The sequence below is a fragment of the Numida meleagris genome, chromosome 4, assembly GCF_002078875.1.
Source record: "Numida meleagris isolate 19003 breed g44 Domestic line chromosome 4, NumMel1.0, whole genome shotgun sequence".
In the NCBI taxonomy this organism is placed as follows: Eukaryota; Metazoa; Chordata; class Aves; order Galliformes; family Numididae; genus Numida; species Numida meleagris.
The window spans coordinates 17,092,519-17,103,496 of NC_034412.1; the positions used below are offsets into that span (position 1 = coordinate 17,092,519).

Genomic DNA, 10,978 nt, shown 5'->3' on the forward strand with positions numbered 1-10,978 from the left:
GACACAGTGAGGTGTTGGGTGGTGCATTTCAGCAGTGGAGGTATCAACAGTGGCTCACCTCCATTGGTGCAAGCTGTTACGAGAACAGCATGCACGCTTTTGCTCATCACTGGCAGAATTGCATAGGTAACAGTGATTACTACATTTAAAATACTGTTTTGTAGCTGAGAATTTGCTCTATGAAACAGCGTTATTGTGTTCCTCATATCTGTTGTAGTCCCCACAGAAATAAATAGGAGGCATTACTTTTGGAGCAACTCATGTAAAACAAACAAAGCAATGTTTTCTGCATAAGCCCTACATGAAAAAAAAAATCTACAAACAACAGTCATAACAGTTATGTATGTTCCTTACCTGTTTTTTCCTATGAAAAGTTTGTGAAAATGTTTATCAAGTTCCCTCCCAGCTAGCACCAAAAGCATGAAGCGCCTAGGTCCAGAGTCTCCCACATGCACTCAGTTCTTGTCTCATCCTCTTCTACTGGAAATCTTTGACCGTTACAGAGTCCGGACACCTCTACAACTATAAAATATAAAAGAAATACCTGGGCCCCCCAACAGTGTCCTCTTCAAACAGATACCAGAGAGATGCTCACAGTTATGCCATTCCTATGCAGATAAATATTGGTTAAACATGAAACTGTCATCCAGCAGAGCAATTATGATATAAATATGCATTTTAAACACTTTTATCCTGATGCAAGGCCTTAGAAAACTTGAAAATAACAGATCTGCACTAAATAACCTCTTATCTCTGCATTGACTTCTGATTCACTAGCACTATGGTGTCATACTACGTATGTTAAGTTCTACACAAGCTGATGCAACCATTGAGGGCTAAATTCTCCTATAGAAGACAGAGCAAAATGTCCAATGTATTCCACAGAACCTCCATATGCTAAGAAGTGCATTTAAAAAAAAAAAGTTTTAAGACCTGATCTAATAGATCTAATCTCATCTCCACCTCTGTAGGCTTGCAATAAGCATTTGTTTTAGGCAGCTTGCAAACTGCAATTTACAGAATGGTTGAGGTTGGAAGGGGTCCCTATCAGTAACCTAGTCCAATCCCCAGCTCAAATAGGGTCACATAAAGCCAGTTATCCAGGGCCATATCCAGATGGCTTTAGAGCATTTCCAAGGATGGATTCTACAACCTCCCTGGGCAACTTGTTCCAGGGTTCAATGGCCCCCATAACAGAGAAGTGTTTCCTTATGTTCACAAACAAGTCTATACTTGGAAAGTTTATCAACACTATTACTCTTCCTAAGAAAATTAGTTTCCTCAAAAAGATCTCAGGAATTTCTGCACGAAAATCTGAAAGCTGTTCTATTAGATGTAGTAAACTAAGTACATTGGTACAGGGCACTGCCATGTAACACAAAGCAGGAGTAGAATAAACATCAGAAGTTCCAAAAAGCCACATTTGTGCTTTAAACAATTACATCACCAAGTATTTCATTTGAATATGCAGAAGGAATGTTTGGAACGGTGTTCAAATCCCAAACTAACTGTTTCGTCATGCAGCCACATTAATATGCCTTAATTTAAAACATCACATATCTACCAATTGCTAAAAGTGCATTTGTGTTAGCCAGACTTAAGGAAGAATTTATTCACAATATTCCATCCTGCATAATGCCACTAAGCTGATAAGGGTTCTGCAAGTCTCAGATTACAGTACAAATCTGTGTATGTTAGTTCTTTATATGTTGTGCCTCTACCGTTATTATATATTGATAAAACAGGCCTTAAACAATAAGCTCTGCATCTCTGGCCAAGTGTGAGAAATAGCTTTAACTAGAACCACTTTCAGATTTTGTCATTTTTAGCATCAATACTGAAAATGTGGAATGTCTCCCAACACTAGTTAAGTGCTGGTTTAAAGGACAGTTCTTCCAATTTCCTCACAACTAACTCACCTCTCTGTAATGCATGTTTCCTTAAAGTTTCTACCTTCACTAATCAAGATCTACAAGAAATTCACAAGAATTTGCCTATTTATGAAAGGACATAGCAACTCTCTAGTTTGACAAGCTTCATGATATTTTCAGAGGGAAAAAGAAAGGTTTAAAGTATAGGCTTGAAGGGGATATTCACAATAGGAGCACAAACCATTCTGATTGCTTATGTCAGTTAAACCTACTTATGCACTTTGGAAGATACTGAGGGGAAAAAAAAAAAAAGAGTCTTATAACTACATAAAATTCCCATCATGAACCTTCCTCCAATTTAACTGAGAGCTAAGACAGATCTACATCAGGAGTTTTATCTGAAACTGAATAGAAGCCATTCAAGCCATAGATTTTCAGAGAGACAGTTAAATCTAATCTTCTGGTTTTATATTATTAATCAGAGAAAATATGCTACTGAGTAAACCCAAATCCCAAAGAACTGAAATAGTTCATCCACAGAAACTCTGAATTGATCAGTATACAAAGAATACAGAGCTGACAGCAACATTCCCTTTGATACTGAGATGTGTCTATTGCAAGCATAGACTACTTCAGCTTTAGAAAAAAAAAACCACCTGTTTTAGGGAACACACCTGTATTACACGATCCCAACTAAGTAGACTTTCTGAAGAGAAATGAAGTCACACCTGCAGCATGGAAAGGAGAACAAACATTATCAGCTTTAAGAACTTATTTCATCTCAAGTTTTGCAACAGCTGTGGGGTTTTTATTTTTTGTTGTTGTTGTTTTTAATCATCAGGGGAAAAAAAAGCAGTGTAGTATTAACAGAAAAATACTTGGTTATATTTTCATCTGTCTTGGAACACTACAGTATTATCCAGAACTGCCGTGCCTCCCTCTCTCTCCTTGAGCCAATACTATGCATTATCATACCACATATAACAGAATCACTGTTACATTTCCTTTGCAACATAGTTGACATGCTTCCTCCATTCTCATTTGAACTCTCAGTTTTTCCCCTCCTGTTCACTTGTTCAATTACTTGAATAGAGATTAGAATAGTATCAGTTTGTTATGAACTACAGCACAACTGATCAAAACTATTGCTGGAAGCTATAACCTTCTTCCTAAATCAAATCGTAAAAGAATAATATTTTCCTTCTCTTCTCCTGAGCTATCATCCCAACTATCTGAGCAACATGAACAACTCTGTTTTATGGATCCCCAAATTTTCATTATCATTTAATTTTCTTACAACATCTGCAAGAGACTGGAAGTTATTAACTGTTGCACAGCAAACAATGCAGAAGTAGCACTTGATACTGGATACTAGACTAAATTTCAGTTTCCTAACAATTTAGAGAAGCCACACATTTCTGTGCGCGCAGTGATTCATTATGATATTTGAAAGTTTAACGCCCTGAATAATTTTCAGCATTCTGATAGACTACAGTTCAAGGGAAGCATGAAAACAGCAACAAAAAAAAAATCACTTTCTTATGGAGACCATAAGATACCTTATGGAACATGCTCAGTCTCTCCAAATATGGAAGGGTCATGAATACATTCCTAGAAAACAAACAAAAAAATAAGCTTTATTTGCAAGATAAAAATTATTATGAAACATAAATCAAGTCCATTTAACAATGCAATACAAGCCCAACCATGAAGATATGAACTCCATTGATAAAGAGCAGTTATAAAGACTACAGAACAAAAATCTATCTGTTCTCAACAAATGGTTCCTAAATGGACCTAAGCTCATATAAGCAACTAACTCTATTCCTGCAGCATCCATACCAGCTCTACTATTTCATTTCCTCCCTGTTTTAAGATTAGTTTTGTTATTTTTAGAACTCCCTATTTTCTCCACGGAGTAACTAATAGCAAAGAGTTAGCTTGAGGTAACTGGACAAAGTCAACTCAGTCTTACTATGAATAGCCCAGTAACAGGGCATTGTTGACCTTAGCCACTTTACCTTGTGGAAGGTCAAACAATCTCACCTGTGCTGTGATCACTGAACAGGGCCAGCTCCTCATTCATCATTTGCTTTCTTGTAACTATAAGAAGCCGGTCACAAATGTAACCCCCAAAAGCAGTCAGGGCAACTACTCGGTCACCTGGCAGGAATTTCCCTCTTTTCTTACAGGTGAGTATTCCTTACTCTGTGAACCCCATCATCAGTGCTCCAATATCCACAGTGGATCTGGACTTATCATCCTCCAAAAGCAAACTGTCTTTCTCAAGTCTATTCCTTCAACACTGAATGAAAAGCCAAGGTACAAGGCAAAGTTTAACTGCCAACAGGGTGGGCGTTTTCCATGAGAGTAAAATAAATATATGAACGTAAAAATGATACGTGATGGACAAGATTGTGGCAGTCTGTTCCAAGACACTTGAGAAGAGGCTAAGTGTGGTCAGCTGTACTTGACCCATAGAAGTTTCTAGACTTCCTTCCTCTCAATGCCACAATAGGTGTTATCTAGTTTTTAAATGTGAACAAAGATGTTTTGTATTAAATGTAAATTTAAAGACATTCAATTTTCCAAATAGGAAGCCATTCCTTCAGAGAACTGGAGAACTTATTAAACCAGACAACAGTCAGAACTCCTCTAAGTTTGCATAGGTAAACTCTTGACCTTTTGGGGCAAAATAAGGGATACAATACATTTAAGAAAGTGCTGTCACAGAAAGGATGTAAAAAATTATCATGCTTCACCATGCAGTCATATATTTCACCTTTATTATGCATGAAAGTAGATCTAAAACCATCTCCAACACCTTATTTCAACTTTCATATCTGTTTAAATCTCTACTTCTCCCCTACTTTGAGGGAAGGGAAAAAAAAAAAGGTAGAATTTCACCACATTGTATTAAATTTACATAAGTTTCAGATGAATGCTACTCTTCAGATATCATTACAGTTCATGCCTAATTGCAGACTTCAGTCAGAATGGAAGTTGATTCAGGAAAACTCTACAACAAATCATTAATACACCCCACAAAGCATGGTCACCTAACAAACATTATATACTTGTCCTGCAAGCTGGATGCGTTAGTACTGAGAAATAACAGATCAAGTTGCCCAGGAACCCATAGCAGAGATGTAATTGAGAGCAAAGAAGCGCTTTATGTACCTAAGATCTTTGTATAATTAAAGAAACAAAGTAGTAGAAAAGTAAAAGTACACGAAATAAGGTCAAGCACAAAAATCATACCAAGATACAAAAGAGGGAAGGAATAAGGAGTGTAGGAAGTGAGACCAACAGAAAATAGAAGTACTGGACATCCTAAACACCTCATCCCATCTCCCAGAGCTTCATTTAGAGCAAATACAGATGTTGTTCACACAGTTTAAGGATAGGATCTTGGAAAGACAGTATAGCATCTGTTCAACATTTTAAAAGACAGTTTGAAACACCTATACAATAAAATCCCCAGTGATTCTGCCTACAAGAAAAACATTACAAATTACCACCTGGAAACAAAACATCAGTCCTCCCCATTAATCTCAGCATGTAAACACACTCTTTCCCACTATCACATCTTTTTGGGATGAACATCAGTCCTTCCAGCTCATGTAACCTGCAAAGCAACACTGTACACCAGCCAAATAAGCGTGCTGCTCCGTTTCTCAGTTTACTTGCCTTTATACAGCATGGTGAGCCTTTATCCTTTCAGCACAAGTAAAGCTTTGGCTTCTATTGGGAGAAGGTGAAGGAAGAGGGAGACCATACTCCATGATTACATAGCTCAAGGGAGGTAAATTTAGCCTCAATTCTTACTATGCTCTACAAGTGAATTGTTAAAATCAGACTTCCAAAACAAGCCATAGAAATCAGAGGGCTCCTCTAAGACTGCAACAGAGTATTTCAGCAGCAGCCGAAAACATCTGTACAAAACTTTTCTTGACCTCGCAATAGCTTTCACACACACACAAATAAGTCTCATAGCTTCACTTGTGTATGTGGATAAGCATGAAGAATGTGCACTTCAGAACTACTGCTTGCGCAGCTTGCAAGAAACTTCATACACTGCTGTCCCTCAGGAACACTTTGAGAGAAAGAGGACTGAGCGAGAGAACCTTGAACTGGATTGGCACAGCCTAACACAGGCAGTTAGAGATCCTATCTACACTTGAAGGATAACCTTTGAAATATCGAACAGAGGCACAGACACCTGCACTGCTGGCAGGTAGAGCACAAGCATGCCCGGTGATCTGCTAAGCCACTTACTAGAGTAGCAATCACTGTGCGTACGCTCAGGCATGTGGATTCCTATGTGTTCGGGTGCTTCCCTACCACAGAAAGTTGCTGGTTCACTGCCAGTGTGAACAAAACTTGCTCCAAAGAGTAGCTCCAGAGACTCTCCACAGCCTTTGCGGACATACACAAAGCTATCCGATACTCCTCTGTTTTGGTCTCCTGCCATTCTGCCTTCTGCAAAAGTGGCCTTGGGTCACAAGATCTCCCAGCAACAGACCCCATAATCACTAACCTATGAAGTTAGTTTCTGACAGCCACCTTCTCTTCTCCCATGCCCTTTAAACAAGCTTCACAGAAGGAAGTATTTCACCTGCAGCTACAAGAAAAATCTCTGTGTGTCACAAGGTGGGGTCATTCTTCAGTAGGCAACAATTAGCAAGTAGAAAGTTTGCCTCCCTTCCAGCAGTACAGGGGGGAAGAACATCCTGGCCCCCATCAGAGCAGTGACATTGAGGCAACAGTTGTAAAGCAGGAGAGGAGTCAGACACCTTTACACACTACACAAACCGTCCGTGGCATTACTTTACAATCTACTGTTTCCTACATCCAAACTTACCTGCACCAAAAATACAAGTCAAAGCCATTTGGAGTAATGTAATTAATATCTGTGACCTTTATTGTGATATAGTGCTTGACAAAATAGGTTAACATAATAAGCATTTCAGCAGTTTAGAACTTGCATAGAAGGGATAGGATATAACTGAATGTGGACAGTATGAATGCAGCAAGATAACACAGCTTAAAATTTCTGTAATACATATCCTCAGAGGAATTCTAGGCCACATAACCAAAACTGGACACAGAAATTCCTTTTCAGAAGCACCGGATAACCTAGTAATTACGATGTGGTAACAGCATGAATGTAATACAGTGGCTACAGCACATCCACGCCAAGAATTACGCAATACCTTGGTAAGAACATGACGTTCCCTTTTAACATAGACCAATGATAGCAAGCCTATATAAAACACTACAGTCGATCTAAACTAGTCAGAATTTACTTGTTCTTGTGATTAGTGATAATCTGCTTGCCTTTATACAACACCACACCAAATATACCTCATCCCACAGTAACCTGCCCATCGGCCTATACTTTAAGGGGTTAAAAAACCCAAACTTTTCTACAGTAAAGCATATTTTAATATTGTATAAGTGTTAGAGAAATAAGGGTGTGGCAAGAATCCAGGAAGAAAGAAGAAAATTGGTTTATCAGTCTGTATCTAATGCAAACACTTCCCAGTCAGAATAAAGTCTGAGGTAGAAGAAAAGTCTAGAATCCACTTCAAAGCATTTTGCTCCCTTCTCATGCTGTAGCACAGCTCCACCAAAAATCTCAGTTTACTAAAAACAGCGATTTTTCACAAGGGAATTTATTAGTATAAAAGTATATTGTTCAGAGATAAGCTTAAATAAGTTTATTTGAAAAGCTGAGGCTGTTACGAGCTTAAATCTTTGTGATTGAAGATGTGTGGAAAAGGTATTAGAGTGAGAGCTACCACAATATGCTGTCTCTTTATGACTCTGTGGAGACATAAAAGGAATATGAGTAAGCTGTAAGAATGAAGATTACTTAGATTTTCAGATTGCATTAGTGTGTTAAAATAAATACAGGAAGTTTATAAGAAGCCTTAGCAACTGACAAATAAAAACGCTGGCAAATCCACTTAGTCTTTGTCTCACAAGTGGATCTAGAAAACTTGCTGAATTTGAAGAAAGTACACAAAAGGCGAAATCCTACTGTTTGCTCCTTCACATTCCACGTTAGATCAAGGCCAATTAGAGGACAGATTGTGTTCTCTCACTGCATGAGGTTGGACACTCTGCCCAAACTACCAACTACTCTCATGAACCATTCTCCCTTCTACCTTAATCAACTGAAACAGCCAAAACTACACAAGAACTGAAGGATATGACTTTTTTCTTCCACTCAAGGCCAAAAGCTCTCTGAGAGAACCCATTCAGTCCAGTGACAAGGCCTCCACACCTCAGAATGATGTCCAGCTCACAACACTGATGATGAGGCTTGGATCAAGGGAAGACACTGTTCCATTCTCCAGTGAAACTTCATCACTTTGCAGAAATAAAGCAAGTTTCAGTAAGAAATTGGGAAAAAAAAGATAAAAATAAGAAATCACAAGAGCATGCCAACACATGCAAGTGTAAGAAGGGGGTCTGGTATTATAGTACAGTGATAGGGGCTCTCTCACTGAGATAAATTATAGGCCCCGCTCTTGAGTTTTGTATTCAAGATCCACTATACATTGTGCATGAGCAGCACTGTGCTCCAGGCTAAGATCAAGGACTAACAGACACCTGGACACCCAGAAGGCATGAAAAGTTTGAGATTCACCAAGTTCAGTGGCCCCAAACAGTCCAAAGAACACTGAGACATTTAAAGAATAAGACTACACATTTAGCTGACAGCTTGACATACTTCAGTTTTATCAAATATACATTATCAAAACTAACCATTCACAATTAAGTAGATGTTACTTGCTGCCATCAGAGTGATGCGTATGGATTTAACCTTGACAACAAGCAATAGCTAGCTCCAAGAGTTCACTGCAGTTCTGAGGAGTGACAGCTTGTGTTAGCTGCCACCTGTAAGCGCTCTGTGGTTACAGCAATGCTGGCAGCTTGAAGCATTGCACTAAGTGACTTGGCCACAACCTCCTGGCTGGAACAGTTACATAATTTCCACATTTCCACCTTCATTTGTACAGATGTAAGGGGCGGCTACTCAATGTCAGAAGTCCAAGACAGCACACCTCAATCTTACGTGCCGAGAAGAGATTGAAAGAAACTTCATGGCTGAAAGCCAAGAGACAACTTATCGCAGTACCCTCCCAGGGTACTCTCGAGCCACGTTGCCGCATCTCCTCAGAACACGATGTCAGCAGTTCACTTTCCAAGTTCCACAGAACTGCTACGGACACCCCGCAGGGTTCCATAAGCTCTCGCAGCGCACAGTGAAAGCTGCATCCTACCCAACCCACCGGGAGAAGCCAGCTGTGAACTATCAGCCTGACTGCTGCCGTACCGCTCGCTATTTGCGTGAAACTCTACTTACATAAACGGTTTTGTAATCACACATGTAATAGCATGCACCCCATGTCAACAGGCGCTCCGCCGCCGTCTCAGGGCACAGCGCGTCCCCGCGTCCGGACCTGTTGCCCGCTCCACCTGTGGCTCCGCGCGGCACCGGGGAGCGCCGGGAGCGCAGCGGGGGGGGCGCCGGGCTCCGCTCCCGTGCCCGCCCACCCCGGTACCCGCGGCACCGACCTCGCGTTCCGCGTTCCGCCACGCGGCCACCAAAACGGAGCCCGGGGCAACGCGGAAGGACCGTCCCCACCGAGCGGGCCGTCGCCCCCCTCGGCTGCCAGGCTGGGAGCCGCCCCCCGCTCCGCGAACCGGGCCGCCGCCGCCCCCTCCCTCACTCCCTCCTTCCAGATCTAAGGATCGAGGACAGAACCGCCCCCCGGCGCCGGCTGCAAGGCAGCACCCGCCGGGCCCCCTCCCACAGCCCCACCGATGGCTCCGTCCCGTCCCGCGTCGGCGGGACAGACTCGGCCGCGGAGTTACGTAACCTCGGCCCGGCGGACGGGGGGGAGTAGGGCAGCCCACCCGGCCCCGCGCGACTGCCGATCGCCCTCCACTAACCTCCCGACCTCGGTCGAGCGCTGGAAGAGCTCCACCGACCCCCGACTCACCGCACACCTCGCGTCCACCCGGCGCGGCGCAGCCCGGCACCGACTTCATACAGGCAGAAACGTGACCGGGCGCCTGAAGCCCACCCCTCCCGCGCTGCCATTGGCTGCAACTTCGTGACGAAGCCCGAGGAGCAGGGCGGGGGCGGGGCGTGCCGCTCTCCCATTGGCTGCGCCGCACGCCGCTCACTTTACATAAGCCTCACGTGTGACACCATGTTTCCACCACCGGCCGCCACCGCCAAGTCTGCCCCGCCGGCCTCCCCTCCCCCTTCCTATAGCCACCACCCCCTTCCCATCGCCACCACCTCCTACCTTCTCCTTCTTTTTCTCCCCACACGTCCCGCGGGGCGCTCACCGCTGCCCGGCAACTCCGCGCCACCTTCAGACCGCGGCCGCTGAGGAGGGCAGAGGTTACATCACGCCGGGGGGGGAGCGGCTCCGCCCCACCCCTCAGAGCCGCCCGTGACGTCAGCGCACGTCCTCTGGGTTAGCGCGCGGGGGACCGTTGGCGGTCGCGGCGCGCGCTCGCGGGCTCAGGAGGGGCGCGCGGCCAGGCTGCTAACGGCCGTTAGGTCGTGGCGCGCGCTCGGCCCCGCTGAGGAGAGGAGCGTGGGGCAGGGCGGCGCGAAGAGGCGGGGCGCGTTGCCGGGGAGAGCCGTACACAAAGCCCAAACAGCGCCCGGGCGCGGGGTGCGAGGCTCCGTCACGAGGCGCTCCGTCCCGCCCCGCCGGCTGGAGGGCCCATGGAGGCCGCGAGCAGAGAGCGGCCGAGTGAGGGAACGCGGCCGGTAGGGCCTCGCACCCCGGAGGAAGCGGGCTGCGGTGCGGAAGCAGCAGCGGGAGGCGCCGGGCCACCCGAGACGGGACTCCTTACATAAGCGAGGAGTGCCCGTGTCCCGCTCCCCGGTTTTGTACACGCCCCGGGCTTTCGAAATTGTCCCTGTGCAGCTGCGGGATGTGCCGGGTCGCAAGGCGCAGCGCAGCGCGGGTGGAAGCGGGGCTCGCCTTTCTCCGGCTCCACCAGTTAGCGTCCGCTGGAATCACCACAGAAAGGGTTTAACACAGAGCATTTCCGAGGTGTTCAAGGTA

The 10,978-nt window shown here is 44.4% G+C and overlaps 1 protein-coding gene and 1 long non-coding RNA gene across 18 annotated transcripts in view; one reads left to right on the plus strand and one right to left on the minus strand.

Moving 5' to 3' along the window:
- The window catches only part of PER2 (period circadian clock 2), a 42,841-nt gene extending 32,479 nt beyond the window's left edge, over positions 1-10,362 (minus strand). Inside the window, exons 1-4 of one of the 16 annotated variants that reach the window (XM_021393281.1) lie at positions 10,202-10,362; positions 3,431-3,482; positions 2,546-2,599; positions 355-516 (exon numbers count right to left, since the gene is read on the minus strand). The gene's annotated coding sequence lies outside the window, so the exon portion shown is untranslated. Of the gene's footprint in view, positions 1-354; positions 2,600-3,430; positions 3,483-9,249; positions 9,269-9,839; positions 9,998-10,201 lie in introns of those variants that run through there. The other 15 variants (XM_021393286.1, XM_021393277.1, XM_021393278.1 and 12 more) reach the window with 15 other exon arrangements.
- The window catches only part of LOC110397257, a 78,830-nt gene continuing 78,410 nt past the window's right edge, over positions 10,559-10,978 (plus strand). Inside the window, exon 1 of one of the 2 annotated variants that reach the window (XR_002437647.1) lies at positions 10,559-10,975. This is a non-coding gene — a long non-coding RNA (uncharacterized LOC110397257). The remainder of the gene's footprint in view (positions 10,976-10,978) is intronic. The other variant, XR_002437648.1, reaches the window with a different exon arrangement.